The sequence below is a fragment of the Natator depressus genome, chromosome 11 (genome assembly GCF_965152275.1).
Source record: "Natator depressus isolate rNatDep1 chromosome 11, rNatDep2.hap1, whole genome shotgun sequence".
In the NCBI taxonomy this organism is placed as follows: domain Eukaryota; kingdom Metazoa; phylum Chordata; order Testudines; family Cheloniidae; genus Natator; species Natator depressus.
The window spans coordinates 28,903,471-28,919,230 of record NC_134244.1 but is presented as its reverse complement, the minus strand read 5'-3'; the positions used below and the strand labels follow the sequence as shown (position 1 = coordinate 28,919,230).

Genomic DNA, 15,760 nt, shown 5'->3' with positions numbered 1-15,760 from the left:
AAGCACTCCATATAAATTAGAAGAGGAAGAACTCAGTAACTTTCTTCTGAGGAGGGAGTGCATGCATTAGCATACTTACCACAACCGCTTCAGTTTCCTTCTTTGTACCTTCAGAAGGCTATCCAAATTACAATAGACCTGAAAACAGTGTTCTGTCTGATTTGGAAAAAGACTACACTAGAACAGTGGCTCTTAACTAGGAGCACGTGTACCCCTGGCGGTACGCAGTAGTCTTCCAGGGGGGACATCAACTCATCTAGATATTTGTCTAGTTTTACAACAGACTATATAAAAAGCATCAGCGAAGTCAGTACAAACTAAAATTTCAAACAATGACTTGTTTATAATGCTCTATATACTATACACTGAAATGTAAGTACAATATTTATATTCCAATAGATTTATTTTATAATTATATGGTAAAAATGAAACAGTAAGCATTTTTCTGTAATAGTGTACTGTGACACTTCTGTATTTTTATGTCTGATTTTGTAAGCAAGTAGTTTTTAAATGAGGTGACACTTGGGGTATGGAAGACAAATCAGACTCTTGAAAGGAGTACAGTAATCTGGAAGGTTGCAAAACACTGCTCAAGACAGGGGTTCTCACAACAAATTTCTGGTGGCCTCATAGTGCAGCCACCAACTCTTGCTGGTGGCCGCTCTGACAATTTTTTCCTAAAATACTTAATTAACTTTGGGGAAAACAAATAAATATGCACATATACATGTCCAAATCATTGTAATTTATTTATGTAGGGTTGGGGGTTTTTTTTGGCAGACTCCATAAAAAAAATGTACAGTTGGTCTCTATGCTTTACTGGACCTAAACAGAATAGAAACACCAATAAGATGCTTTGAATGTTGTCTTTTTTTCTTGTTTCTTTTGCTTTTTTTAAAAAAGACTTGCTAGCTACTCAATCTTCTGTGAAAAGTGATATTAACATACAAACAAATATCACTTTTCACAGCAGACTCACTCAGTCAAGGCAAGCTTGGGGACAAATTAAGTCCTGAACAGGGAGGTGGGGCACTGGGGGGGCAGCAAAGGGCCAACAGTGATTGGGAGGGGTGAGGTCAGGACCAGAGCATGCCACCACATGGATGGGGAACGGAGCCCAAAGCTCTGTGGCTGAAGCCTGCCACACAAAGGACGAAGCCTAACCTCCCTGCGCCTCATAAGGTGGAGAATTCACTGTCTGCCTGCTCCTCCAGCTTTTTTGTGTCTCCATGGGAAGAGAGGGGCAGGGCCCAGATCTGCTGGCGGCCCTGAGGGAGGGGCCACTGCTCTCCCCCCCCTCCCCCGATTACCTCCCAGGAGGCTGTGGCTGCAAGAAAAGCCCCTGGTGGCAGCATGCACTATACCACTATCCCCTCCTTCTCCCCTTTGTGTTTGATATTGCTGAACTGTTTTTTCTCAAACTAATTTTAAGCAATTCACTCATGGACAGAGAAGAGATCTGGAAATTTTCATCCCAAATGACCTGCGAAAAGTAGAAGCAACTAAAAAGGGTCTCTTTACAATGAAAACACTCAGGCAACCTTAACTATCCAACTATTAGGTATGCTGCTGTAATGTTATATTACTCTATCAACTTCAGATGCACTCGCTCACAATTCCTCTAAGATTTGCGATCAACATAACTCTCACTTTTCGAATTTCTATTTTATTTGTTGCAATCAAGCTTCTCATGACTACCCAAACACCTTTCGGAACATACTCTTAGTGACATATTTGTATAGAAAGATGGGCTGATAGACCATATGTTTTTCATTTAATCTTTAAAAAAAACTGCCACAATGAAGAAATCACTGAATAAACCTATGAAAGTAGTCAGGGGACCCAAACTTAGGTCTGTCTTCATTCCTGGAAATAAGTCCTTGAAACAGCTTGGCTTAAAGTCCATTCTTTCTAACCACACACCCAACACTTTGACTCGCTCAGTAAAACATTCAAAGCTGTTTTTTATGACAAAAGAACCAAAATACTTGTAGTAATGACCCTGGTTAAAGCGCAGTCTCACACAGTGATGACTCATGACTTAAAACGGGGGTCTCAGTAAAACAGTTTTAACTCATTAGCATCAGAACGTTTGTATGGTACTACTCGTGTGCACAAGACACAGAGAAGACTTTTGGTTTATTAAGAGCTAAAATGAGGTTGTACTACTAACTGAAAATACAATGGAAAATAGAGATTTCATGGAAAATGTAATTGTTCTGCTTATCTCTTTGCTTAGAGTGCAACAGCCACCAAGCAGTTAAATGACCCTAATCTTTTCCTTTCCTGTGAAGTATTTAATTCTAATCATGCCTTACTCTCATTAATTATTGCTCATTTACTATTTTCAGCCATTCAGAAACACCCAAACAAATATTCTCATTTTGCAACAAACGTGGAATAATGGCAACTCCAGCTGTTGCTTCTGCCTCGACTACTCCAAACTGATTATAACACATTTAAATTAATTTATATGCAGTTAACTTGAAATCAGGCTTAACCTGATGCTTGGAAGAATAGCTGGCATGTGAACCTGAATTCTATATCTGACCTTTACAACTGACTCATCACTTTATCATGTGATGAATCAAAAACCTAGATTTGAAAACACACAGGCCAGATTCTCTTTTGCCCTTTAGTTTGGGAATTTACACTCATTCAAAGTGAGTGTAAAAGACTACTAAATCAGAATGCAAAAAGAAAAGGAGTACTTGTGGCACCTTAGAGACTAACCAATTTATTGGAGCATAAGCTTTCATGAGCTACAGCTCACTTCATGTGGAAAATACAGAAGATGTTTTTATACACACAGACCATGAAAAAAATGGGTGTTTATCACTACAAAACCAGCAGGAGAGTGGGGTGGGGGGAGAGAAAACCTTTTGTAGTGATAAACACCCGTTGAGAGAGATATTACACCTTCAGCAGTAATATGGCAGATGATCAGCTCTTGCAAATGTCTTGCCATATACTATACTCCCAGCAACTCACTAAGGTAGTCTCTTATTGTCTACTATTTTGGCACAGGAATATCTCACTTGCTTTACATTTTTAAAATCTTTAGGACTGTGGATGCCAATAATATTTTGAAGGCAAGTTATACAAGTATCAGTTTACCACTACTGAAAACTTAAATAGCACTTGTGCAAATACATAGTCCAACTAAAAATAATTTAAACGGAATATTAATGTTCTGTCCAGTATTTGCTTCAACATAAAGAGTTTCAAAACGAGTTGAGCGTGGGCAGGATTATTTCCCAGGCAGAAACAATGTCAGGCCCCAGATGACTAGCAAAGGGAAAACTTAGTACAATGTACAAAAAGGGGACAAAGGAAGATACAGGGAATTACAGAGCAGTCAGCCTAACTTCAATTTCTGGAAAGATACTGTTTAATAATTTGTTCAAATCAATTTATAAACACCTAGAGGATAATAGGGTTAAGGAATAGCCAACACTGATTTGTCAAGAACAAATCATGCCAAACCATCCTAACTGCCTTCTTTGACAGAGTTACTGGCCTAGTTCATTGGGGGAAAAACAGTAGTTGTGATATATCTTGATTTTAGTAATGCTTTGCAGTAAGGCATAATCCAACATGATCGTCTCATAAGAAAACTAGGGAAATGTCTAAATGAAACTACTATACAGTGGGTGTACAACGATTGAAAAATCGTATGCAAAGAGTAATTATCAAGTAATTATCTATAGTTCATTGTCAAACTGGGAGGACTTATCTAATGGGGTCCCACAGGGGTCTTCCTGGGGAGCAGAGAGTATGCTTATAAAATCTGTGGATGATACCAAGTTGGACAGGTTGCTGCAAGCATTTTGGAGGACAGGATTAGAATTCAAAATGACCTTAATAAACTGGATAATTTATCTGAAATCAACAAGAGGAAATTCAATGACCACAAGCGCAAGCTACTTAGTAAGGAAAAAATCAAATGCACAATTATAAAATGGGGAATAACTGACTAGACAGTACTGCAGAAGAGGATGCAGGGATTATAGTGGATCACAAATTGAATGAGTCAACAATATGATGCAGTTGTGAAAAAAGGCAAATATCTTTTTGGGGTATATTAACAGGAATGTCATATGTAAGCCCCGGAAAGCAACTATTCTGCTCTACTTGGCATTGGTGAGGCCTCAGCTGGAGTTCTGTGTCCAGTTTTGGGCTGCACCCTTTAAGAAAGATGTAGACAAACTGGAGAGAGTCCAGAATAGAGCACAAAAATTATGAAAGATTTATAAAACTTGACCTAATAGGAAAGGGTAAGAGATCTGGGCATGTTTAGTCTTGAGAAAAGATAGCTGAGGGAGGACCTGATACTCTTCAAATATGTTAAGAGCTGTTAATAAGATGACAGTGATCAGTGTTCTCCATGTTCACTGAAGGTAGGGTAAGAAATAATTGACATAATCTGCAGCAAGACTGCATACTAGGAAAAGCCTTTTAACTACAAGGATAGCGAAGCACTGAAGTGAGATTGTGGAATCCCCATCATCGGAGGTTTTTAAGAATACGTTAGAAAAATACCTATCAGGGACAGTCTAGGTATACTTGTTCTTGCCTCAGTATGTGCGGATGGACCAGATGACCTCTCAAGATCCCTCCCCTCAGCCCTATATTTAAATGATTTCTAGGATATCTTACATACAAGTTTGTTTCCTGACTGACTTCTATTGCACTCTCACCCTTCTCTTTCCACACAGCAGGAAATCTGCCCAAGTTGTTAGAGTTTCAGCCCCATACTGTACAACTGCTGCACGGCGAACAGCAAAAAGGCAGACATGTCTTTACATTAAATATTTAAAAGACTGAAAGTTGAACACAGAAAAATAAAAGGTGACAGGAAGTAGGTATACAAGGGCAACAATCCACTTCTGAGTTTCTGCATCTTTTTTTGCCATGTATTTGTTTTGTTCAGCAAATAACTGCAATGATTATCATAATCAGAAGACTCAGGTCAGGGTCTCTCTGGAGTCTGAGATTCCTCCACAGCACCAGCATCTCAGTGAAGATACAAGCGAACAAGTCTCTCCTGAGCCCCCTCTTCCACCTACCCATCCTTCTCTATAGCCCACCAACTACTACAGCCAAGGAGCAGATTTCAGCGGCATGTAGAGACCTAAAACCCCAATCCCATCAGCAATACTTAGTGCATCAAGGAGCTAAGCAAGGAAGACGCCCCCTCTCTCTGCCAGGCAGCGGTAATCAATGTCCCCGAGGATAAAGATGCCTAATTCCACACCTCAATCCCCTTCCTAGGCTGCAGCTCTCCCCGACCCACAACCCATCCCCTACAGTGGTGCTGAGCGTGGATGGGAAGGAAAATGCCCCATCTGCTTGTCAGGCAGCGGCGCACCTCCCTGAGCAGTCGCGGGAAGACTTTCTCCGCCCGCTGCCAGACAGCGCAGCCCGCCGTGCACCGAGGAAAGAAGATGCCCTCTGCCATGTCCCGCCGGGCGGACAGGGACGCGCCGATCCACCCCTCCAGGCAGCCTCGAAGCACCGCTCGGCGCTGCCACCTTCCTCCCCCGGCCAGGCAGCACAAACCCGTGAGAAAGTTGCTGCTGCTGCTGCCGCCGCCGCCGCTTGGCTTCTGAGGCTCCGCAAACCGCCCTGTAGCACCAGTTCAGCCTCCGCCAGGAGCGACGGCCCCGGCAGCTTCCTCGCGCAGCCCGGGGCGCCCAGCCGGACGGCAACCCCCGCAGAAAGTTGGGAGCACCCGCACCACCCCAGAGCCGCCGGGGCAGCCCCTCGACTCACCGCACCGCGGCTGCAGGGCGCCCTCCCGCAGCCGGCTGAGCGGGCGCGCCCCGCGCTGGCGCCAGGGCTCACCTGGACTCCGCTCGGCGGGGAGCGAGGGTTTCACACGCCCCCCGGGGCCGAGCCCCGCTCCGGCCTCTCCTCGTCCACCAGGGGCGTCTCCATCTCGCAGCCGCTGGCGGGCGCGGGAGTCAGGAGAGGTGAGAGGAGCGCGCCTGGCGCACTGTCACCTCTGGCTGAGCCACGGCGGCGGCAGCTCCGGCTCCGGCTCAGCCACGCCCCCGCCCCGCTGCGCCTATCGCAGCAGCCGGGGGCTGGCACCTTTACGTCACCAGCTCCCGCCCCCCACGCGTGCCGGCGCTGCGAACGCCTCCAGTCCCCCAGCCCCTCGCTCGCTCGCCCCGACAGCGGCAGCCGCGGGGGTTGCACTGGGCTGGGGCCGGTACGTCACTAGCCCCCCACCTCCCCAAGGGCTGTGCGGGCGGGCACCCAATCGGCTCCCGCGGCTGGCGGGAGCGGTGCGCACAAGTCCCGCGATACGTGGGCAGGCAGAGCCGCAGAGTGGCCGCGGTGGGGCTGTGAGGGGGCCGCGGCTCCCGGGCTTGCCGGGGGGCGCAGGCTTCCGCTGAGGAGGACAAACTTCGGGCTGCTGCTCTGCTCGCTGAAGCCCCGCGCAGCTCCTGCAGCACGGCAGGGAGCTGCCCGAGCCCCCGCAGACGGCCCGGGGGAGAGTCCCTCACCGACCCGGCCAACTGCAAGAGCCGCTGCCTGCCCGGGCCTTTGTCATCGCGTATCCGTGGCTTGGGGCGCTTCCCTGCACAGACGCGGGTGTTGTGAGGCGGCGCCTGAGAGCCTCGCCCAGCTGCCCCCAGGGGGCTGCTGCGACTGCTCAGCGAGACGCCGACAAATCCCCCTCATAACTTCGGGAAAACTCTCCTCCGTCCCCTTGGCCGCCCGAGTACAGGCGTGTCTTGGAGCCGCTAACCGGCGGGGTGAGCGCTCCTTGCAGCGCCAGGCCGATCCCCGCAGGAGGGGAACACACAGGGCGCGGCAAAGAAAAGGGGGCACACGCCAGCCAGAGTCAGCCGTGGGCTACTCGTACATGAGGCTGGATTCTACTCTATTTTCCACTGATTGCATCCCATGAAGTGAGCTGTAGCTCAGGAAAGCTTATGCTCAAATAAATTTGTTAGTCTCTAAGGTGCCACAAGTCCTCCTTTTTCGTAAAATTCTGTAGACGCTCAAGCAAAAGACTTCCATATCAGTGTGGACACAAGGCAAAACAAGCGTACAAGCGATTAGGTTGCAGTAAGATACAGAGAAATACTGTTGTGTAAGTACTTGAATATAATTGTATATGCTGAGGGCATGCTCTCGCTTTGAATACTATGTCCATCTCAGAAATAGATGACAAAGAAAAGGCCCGGACAAGGGCAAGGAAAGTTATAAGGTGCATGGAAGGGGAGAGACTTAAAAGAGAAGGTTTCAGAGTAACAGCCGTGTTAGTCTGTATTCGCAAAAAGAAAAGGAGTACTTGTGGCACCTTAGAGACTAACCAATTTATTGGAGCGTAAGCTTTCGTGAGGTACAGCTCACTTCATTGGATGCATACTGTGGAAACTGCAGAAGACCTTTTTCTTCTGCAGTTTCCACAGTATGCATCCAATGAAGTGAGCTGTAGCTCACGAAAGCTTATGCTCAAATAAATTGGTTAGTCTCTAAGGTGCCACAAGTACTCCTTAGCTTATCTAAAGTGATCACTCCCCTTACAATGTGTATGATAATCAATGTGGGCCATTTCCAGCACAAATCCAGGGTTTAACAAGAACGTCTGAGGAACAGTGGGGGGTCAAGGAATAAACAAGGGGAAATAGGTTACTTTTTATAATGAATCAACCATTCCCAGTCTCTATTCAAGCCTAAGTTAATTGTATCCAATTTGCAAATTAATTCCAATTCAGCAGTCTCTCGTTGGAGTCTGTTTTTGAAATTTTTTTGTTGAAGGATAGTCACTTTGAGATCAGAAATCGAGTGACCAGAGGGATTGAAGTGTTCTCCGAGTGGTTTATGAATGTTATAATTCTTGACATCTGATTTGTGTCCATTTATTCATCCATAGAGACTGTCCAGTTTGCCCAATGTACATGGCAGAGGGGCATTGCTGGCACATGATGGCATATATCACATTGGTAGATGTGCAAGTGAACGAGCCTCTGATAGTGTGGCTGATGTCTAGCTTAGAGAAAAGATGAAGAGGAGGTGATATTTCCAACATATGTAAAATAACTGATAATATAGCAAAGGCCAGGTGGGTGCTCCTATGATCCCTCTTTGTGAAATAGAAATAAAAAGAGACACAATGAAAGTATATGGTAGCATGTAAAACAAATAAATTAACCTGTAGAATTCACCTCCACAATATATTATTGAAACAAATTGCTTGGTAGGATTTATAAAAAAGTACTCCATCATTTGCAGTCACAGTCAAGCTAAGACTTAAAAAAATAAGACACATAAAGGACATTCTGCAGGACATGAACTTCCTGTTGCTTCATGCTTGGAAGCATGTTACTGCCATATTATCCATTGAGTGGGATTCATTCTGTGATGTTGCGCTCCATATGTTTTATGGAAATATGCTAATGAGTGAATATAATGAAACTAGAATATGCTTCACGCAAAAGGTCTCTTGTAAGGTATCATTACAAAGCTTATAATGTACTGAGTGTGTTCATCCTATTTGTATGTATCATTCTTGTATCTAAAGCTAGAAATATGAAGTAGTATTCTGAAGTCCTATCGGAATTATGCAAAGTGTGGGCCATTAATGGTGGCTTGGAACCTTGATGGCTCCCATTGACTAGTACAATTGGTTGGAAATGGCTCTGTTTATGTGCAAGCCTTCTTGTGTGTCAGACCAGGAAGAATGGAGACTTGGGGTCTCACAGGGTATGTGACCATGTCACCTGGTACTGGAATCCATCTTAAACCTAGTGTTTTCCATTTAGAAAGAGGGGTGGGGACCCAGAGCGACAAAAGATTCCTGCCTTCTGCCAAAGATATAAAAGGGGGTGGAACAAAACAAAGGACTGCCAGTCATGAGAAATCCCCTAGTTACCTCCTGAGCTGGAACTAACAAGAACTGTACCAGGGAAAGGATTGGGCCCAGACTAAGAAGAAGTCTAGTCTGTGAAAGAAGCTTATTGGAACAATCTCTGAGGGTGAGATTTACCTCTATTCAGTTTCTTAAATGTATTAGGCTTAGACTTCTGTTTTGTTTTATTTTTGCTTGGTAACTTACTTTGTTCTGTCTGTTATTACTTAAAACCACTAAATCCTACTTTTTATACTTAATAAAATCACTTTTGTTTATTAATTAACTCAGAGTAAGTGATTAAGACCTGGGGGAGCAAACAGCTGTGCATATCTCTCTATCAGTCTTATAGAGGGCAGACGGTTTGAGTTTACCCTGTATAAGCTTTATACAGAGTAAAAACGGATTTATTTGGGGTTTGGATCCCATTGGGAACTGGGTGCTGGAGATAAGTGACGTGTTGAGAGCAGTTTTCAGTTAAAGTCTGCAGCTTTGGGGGCATGCACCAGACCTGGGTCTGTGTTGCAACAAACTAGCGTGTCTGGCTCAACAAGGCAAGGTTCTGAAGTCCCAAGCCATCAGGGAAAATGGGCTCAGAGCTAATTTCAGCACATCAGGTGACAGTCCCAAGGGGGGTCTCTGTGACTGAACCCGTCACACACAGCTTTCTCTTAAGTATCTTGTACTAGCCTATTTTAGAGATAGAATAACAGAAAACCGGGTGAATGGTGATAAAATGACTCATGAATAATTTAGGAGCAGCATGGCAGAAAAAAATGCTATTGTGTCATTAACATGAACTAACCCTTTATACATCTAGCTAAATAATGAGGTTATTCACAAAATTTAGGGCTCTCAAAGCAATTAAAAAAATTAATCGTGATTAATTGCGCTGTTAATAGATTACCATTTATTTAAATATTTTTGGATGTTTTCTACTGTTTCAAATGTATTGGTTTCTATTACAACACAGGCTACAAAGTGTACGGAGATGTTTATATTTTTATTACAAATATTTGCACTGTAAAAAACAAAATAAAGTATTTTTCAATTTACCTAATACAAATACTGTAGAGCAATCTCTTTATCATGAAAGTTGAACTTACAAATGTAGAATTATGTACAAAAACCCCTGCATTCAAAAATAAAACAATGTAAAACTTTAGAGCCTACAAGTCCAATCAGTCCTTGCTCAGACAAACAAGTTTATTTACATTTGCAGAAGATAATGTTGCCTGCTTCTTGTTTACAATATCACCTGAAAGTGAGAACAGGCGTTTGCATCACACTGTTGTAGCTGGCATCGCAAGATGTGCTGAAGATTCATATTGCCCTTGATGCTTCAGCCAACATTCAGGAGGACATGCGTCCATGCTGATGACGAGTTCTGCTCGAAAACCAACCAAAGCAGTGTGGACCAGCGATGTTCATTTTCATCATCTGAGTCAGATGCCACCAGCAAAAGGTTGATTTTTTGGTGGTTTGGGTTCTGTACTTTCCACATCAGAGCGTTGCTCTTTTAAGACTTCTGAAAGCATGGTCCACACCTCATCCCTCTCAGATTTTGGAAGGCACTTCAGATTCTTAAATCTTGGGTCAAGTGCTGTAGCTGTCGTTAGAAATTTCACATCTGATCTTCTTTGCATTTTGTCAAATTTGTAGTAAAAATGTTCTTAAAACAAACATATGCTGGGTCACCATCTGAGACTGCTATAATGTGAAATATATGGCAGAATGCAGGTAAAACAGAATAGGAGACATACAGTTCTCCTCCTCCAAGGAGTTCAGTCACAATTAATGGATTTAATGAGCATCATCAGCATAGAACAATGGCCGAAGCACGAAGAGGCATATGAATCTTTAGCACATCTGGCACGTAAATATCTTGCGTCACCAGCTACAACAATGCCATGTGAATGCCTGTTCTCACTTTCAGGTGACATTGTAATTAAGAAGTGGGCAGCATTATCGCCCATAAATGTAACCAAACGTGTTTCTCTTAGCGACTGGCTGAACAAGAAGTAGGACTGAGTGGGCTTGTAGGCTCCAAAGTTTTAGATTGTTTTGTTTTTGAGTGCAGTTATGTAACAAAAAAACTACATTTGTAAGTTGCACTTTCATGATAAAGAGATTGTACTACAGTACTTGTATGAGGTGAATTGAAAAATACTATTTATCCTTTTTACAGTGCAAATATTTGTAATCAAAAATATAAAATGAGCACTGTACACTTTGTATTCTGTGTTGTAATTGAAATAGATATATTTGAAAATGTAGAAAAACATCCAAGATATATAATAAATTTAAAGTGGTATTCCATTGTTTAACAGTGTGATTAATTGTGATTAATTTTTTTAATCACAATTTTTTTTAGTTAATCGTGTGAGTTAACTGTGATTAATTGACAGCTCAAAAAAATTATTTATGAACTGGTGGAAAAATAGTTTATTCTATACAATCTGCAAATGTTGTTTGACCGGCTCCAGTACCTGCTCAGATGAATCATTGGTCTGAATATGGTAGGTTTGTACTTCCTAAACCTGTATACTACTTTGTCTGGAAAGGTTTACAGAATAGCTAGACCATGCTTTCTTGCATAGAGTCCCAAGTCTCTCCTTCATATAGAGGAGACTTTCTGATTTCTTATCTGCTGTTTTGTTTGTGAATGTTGAGTATCTGCTAGTGATTAATAGGTGACAGTATGCAAGAAGGAAGAAACAAGAATGGACCCAACCACTATAATACTTTGATATAATTAAATTAGATATCCATATTACAGGCCAGAGCCTCAGCTGGTATAAATAGGCATAGCTCCATGGAAGTCAAAGAGCTATGCTGAATTGCACTAGCTGAAGAACCTGCCCTACGCAGATTAACTAATGTCATTTCTTGGGTAATTATCATATAAAGAAGATGGGCATAAGCATAACGTTAGGATTTTTAACAGTTATTATGGCTAGCTAGTTTATGGGGCATTGATCTAATCAAGAGGTTCTCAAACTCTTTGTAGTGGCGACCTCTTTCACCCAGCAGGCCTCTGAGTATGACTCCCTCCCTTATAAATTAAAAACACTATTTTAAATCCTAAACTTATAGCTTTATTGTTTAAAATAATTTACCTTTTCTCATCATTTTTAAATTAAGCAAACACATTCTTATCAAATTACTGTTATAAACAGAGAAGTTTTTTTTTAATAGTTACTGCTTAATACTGCCAGGGGGCACAAAGAAACTTTGTCAATATCGCTTTTCACAGCAGATTTACTAGTGTAGACTTCATAGCATACTTGCTAGCTACCTGTGAGGCTGTGAAAAGTGATATTAACAAATATACAAATACCACTTTTCACAGCAGGCTTACTAGCTAGCAAGTCTGTGTTATACCAGTAAAATAAAAACCAACAGGATCTTATTAAAGGGGATTTTATTGTGAATACAGAAAGAATCATAGTAAGCAGTTAGTTATAGCTATAACATTCCATTCAATTTCATATTTATTCACACATTCATTCTTACAAACACACACACACAGGTTCTGCAAGGTTGTTATCATAGTTACCAGCTTTAGAGTTGCTCATGCCAAGCCACTGGCCAGGTGGCCTGGACATGAGGAGGGAGCAGGGCCTTGTCAGATGCTCATCTAATGCTCCTAGAAGTTGGTTTGCAGAATCAGACCCCAAAGTTCTCACTTTCTAGAGTCCATTTTTATAGGAATTTCTTCCTATGCCAGTCTATGGGAATTGCTTCATCATGCTGTTGCTAAATCAATCAGCAGATGGCATATTCCTGACGGCTTCGTGCTGCCAGATGTTATCTTGTTCTTTGGTTCTCCCATTCTTAAGGTTGTTGGGTGGATTCCAGTCTGCTCTCCGGGGGTCCTCTGGTTATTTCCACTTGATGCCTTCTTCAGCCGATGGACACTGGATTCTTAGGCTGGCACCTCCCTGATCATTCAGATATTATCCACACCAAGCATCCATCCACATACATCCTCTATCTCTATTTTAATCACAATTGTTAACAAAGCGAGATGAATACAACAAAAGGGCGGGGAGTCTCTGGGTGCTGTTTCTGTTTTTACAGAGTATTGCTTTGAGAACAGACTCTGTCTTAGAAAGTACTAACACTATTAGCAGCTTGCAAGTTTCACACATAGAGGGAGAGAAACAGTACCAAAAACCAAGAGACCTCTTAATTAGTAATACCCTGGAATTTAAACTATGGGGAAACAAACTCATTTGGGATTTTAATACAGAATTTCTTTAATATGATCCAACATCTGCTGTGAAAAGTGATGTTTGTTAATATCACTTTTTACAGCCTCCCAGCTCTGAATGTAGCACTATCGCCAGCAGCAGTGAAGAAGCAAGGGTGGCTATGGGGCACTAGTAAGTCTGCTGTGAAAAGTGATATTGACAAACATGCAAATTTCACTTTTCACAGCAGACTTACTATCGCCCTATTGACAGGTTTCAAGTGAGCTGCAGCTCATGAAAGCTTATGCTCAAATAAATTTGCTTGTCTCTACAAGTACTCCTTTTCTTATTGCCCTATTGCTGTTGGTGGCAGGCAGTGCCTTCAGAGCTGTGGTGGCTAGAGAACGGCAGCTCCTGACTGTCCCATGCCACCCTTACTTCTATTTGACTTGTATGCTGGGAAGGGTGGCTATGGGCGGGGGCTAAGGTAAATTTGGGGGTGGCTATAGCCTGCACGACCTCCTAGCACTACCCATCTGACTGTTAAATTATACATTACTTTTTTTGCCTCGGTATTCTGACTGGTGTGCAGTTCATTTCAGCTGTTGAACAATCAAGCCCTCTAATATTGTCTAAGTCCCACCTTTTTAGTCTCAAGATAACAAACCTGCATGCACAATACTACACTTCCCAGAGACCAATTTCCTTAAAGTGGTGATAATATATATTTTGTTTAGGAACAATGCTCGCTTCATTATACATTTGCAATACTTTTTGAAGTAAATACACTACGTTGCAACAGAAAGGTGTGTGTAATTTTCTAAAATGCTAGATTTAAATTACATGCATGTACTCATGACCCCCACATAGTAACTTTCTGATCCCCTAAGGGGTTGCAGTCCCCAGTTTGAGACCCCTGATCTAATCCAACCAAATGGCCCAGGTTACAGGGATGGCAGTGGTTTTTACCAGGTAAGATCATGGTTTTTACTGCCTGGGAAAAACTAGTTAGTCTAAGTTTTTAAGACATTTTCTATTTAAAAATTGTTCAAATCACACCACATTACACTTAGTTTTAGTTTGTTAGTTACATATTCAAATTGTGGTTACATAAAGCAGAAGATTTGTAGGGTTATACAAATAAAAAGTAAAGCTGTAGTGAGTATAATGTAATTATAATACTGAACATAGGAACATCTGTATATGTTTTTTTGGTATTTTCTCAAGGAAGTTATACAGACATGACTTCATTTTTCGATATTATATAAATAAGTCAAAATTCAGTTATATGAAAATGACAATAATAGAGAGTTGTAGACGAAGCATTAAGCAATAAGAAGCATACAGAGATGCAGACTACCAGTCTATGTGGGCATGCTGCATTCTGTAGTAGAAAACCAACTTTGATGTAGACTGAGCCTATTCCTCAGTTTTGAATGGATATATCCAAAGTTTGAAAAAATTAATTCTGTGCTTGCTGAACTTTCTAGAAACTTTTTATGCAATTATTTTTCCCAGTTTCCCAGTGTAAAACTGGTATAAGCCAGTATTTGCTAGCGCTCTCTCCTAAACGAGTTTTCCCTGGAAATTGCCAACCCTGCCAGATAAGTGCTTTTCGCACTCCTGTGTACTTGCCAGGTGAACATATAGACACAATGACAAGAGCATTTACTTTCTTATCTCAGGATTCATTATAGTGGTTACGCAGTGGTTACATATAGACAAATGTTATGACATTTTTTAATCTCTTCTTGTATCATCGCACTTAAACATATGAAATACTTCTCTCTTGTGATTAAGAAAATTTCAGTGTCATTCAGTGATACATTTCAGTAAAATCTCACTTTTTTTTTTTTTAAATCTCCCTCATTCAAATTGATAGCCTTGGCTTCCTAGCTTAATAGCCATATAGGGATCTCCCATAGAGAAAGTGTATCTGACTTTCCTCTGGGGGTTGGGGAAAATAATCGTTACTGTACATTTTAACTAGAGAAACAACTGTCTTTGATTATAGCTTCACAACCAAAAAAACCCCATTGAAATCCTGTCCAAAACTTCTATTTACCTGTAGTGTAAAATAAATATTACTAAGAGAGTAAAACCAAAAACTGTGCTAGAATTTTGTAAAAACAAAATGCATTTTCACTTGTATAACTGACAAGTACAGTTGTTAAAAAGGAGTAAGTGAGTTTTCTCCAATAAAGGGCTCACATCTTGCTGACATTCATTACAAGTTTATTACTTCAATACTCTTCTCAACGAAGCTGTTTTTGACTTTATGGGAGTGTCTAAAGTACAGTTTTTCATTACCTGTGGCTCGTCATTCATTTTAGAGTAGGAGTGATTTTCACTTAGAGTAGCTCTTAAAAACAGGAAGGACATAAAATACATGGCCCAATTAAGCTAAGAAAAGTCATTTAGTTTGGGGAGGGTGGAGACAAAGATTTACTTATGATTTTCCCACATCATCAGTCTACCTACTCAGACTGGAGAGAAGGTGAATTAGTAGTTCTCAATTTACTATAGAATAGCCAATCGCTTCATGGATGATCCAGGGACTTGTCATAGGACGTGGAACTTTTTAACTTCTGTTTTACCAGTGTGAATATGGCTACATGAGTAGTGACCAAAAGTCATTATTATTGGACAACTGCATTCAGTCACTCACGTGAAATGATTTGCTGATCTCATGTAT

General features: G+C 41.8%; 1 protein-coding gene across 4 annotated transcripts in view; it reads right to left on the bottom strand.

Annotated features, from left to right (window-relative positions):
- Positions 1 to 15,760, bottom strand: part of GALNT13 (polypeptide N-acetylgalactosaminyltransferase 13) — a 415,890-nt gene that overhangs the window by 325,155 nt on the left and 74,975 nt on the right. For 2 of the 4 annotated variants that reach the window (XM_074967359.1, XM_074967362.1), the window contains exon 1: positions 5,848 to 6,057. The exons of 1 other annotated variant lie outside the window; for it this stretch is intronic. The gene's annotated coding sequence lies outside the window, so the exon portion shown is untranslated. Of the gene's footprint in view, positions 1 to 5,775; positions 6,058 to 15,760 lie in introns of those variants that run through there. One more of the 4 variants, XM_074967360.1, reaches the window with a different exon arrangement.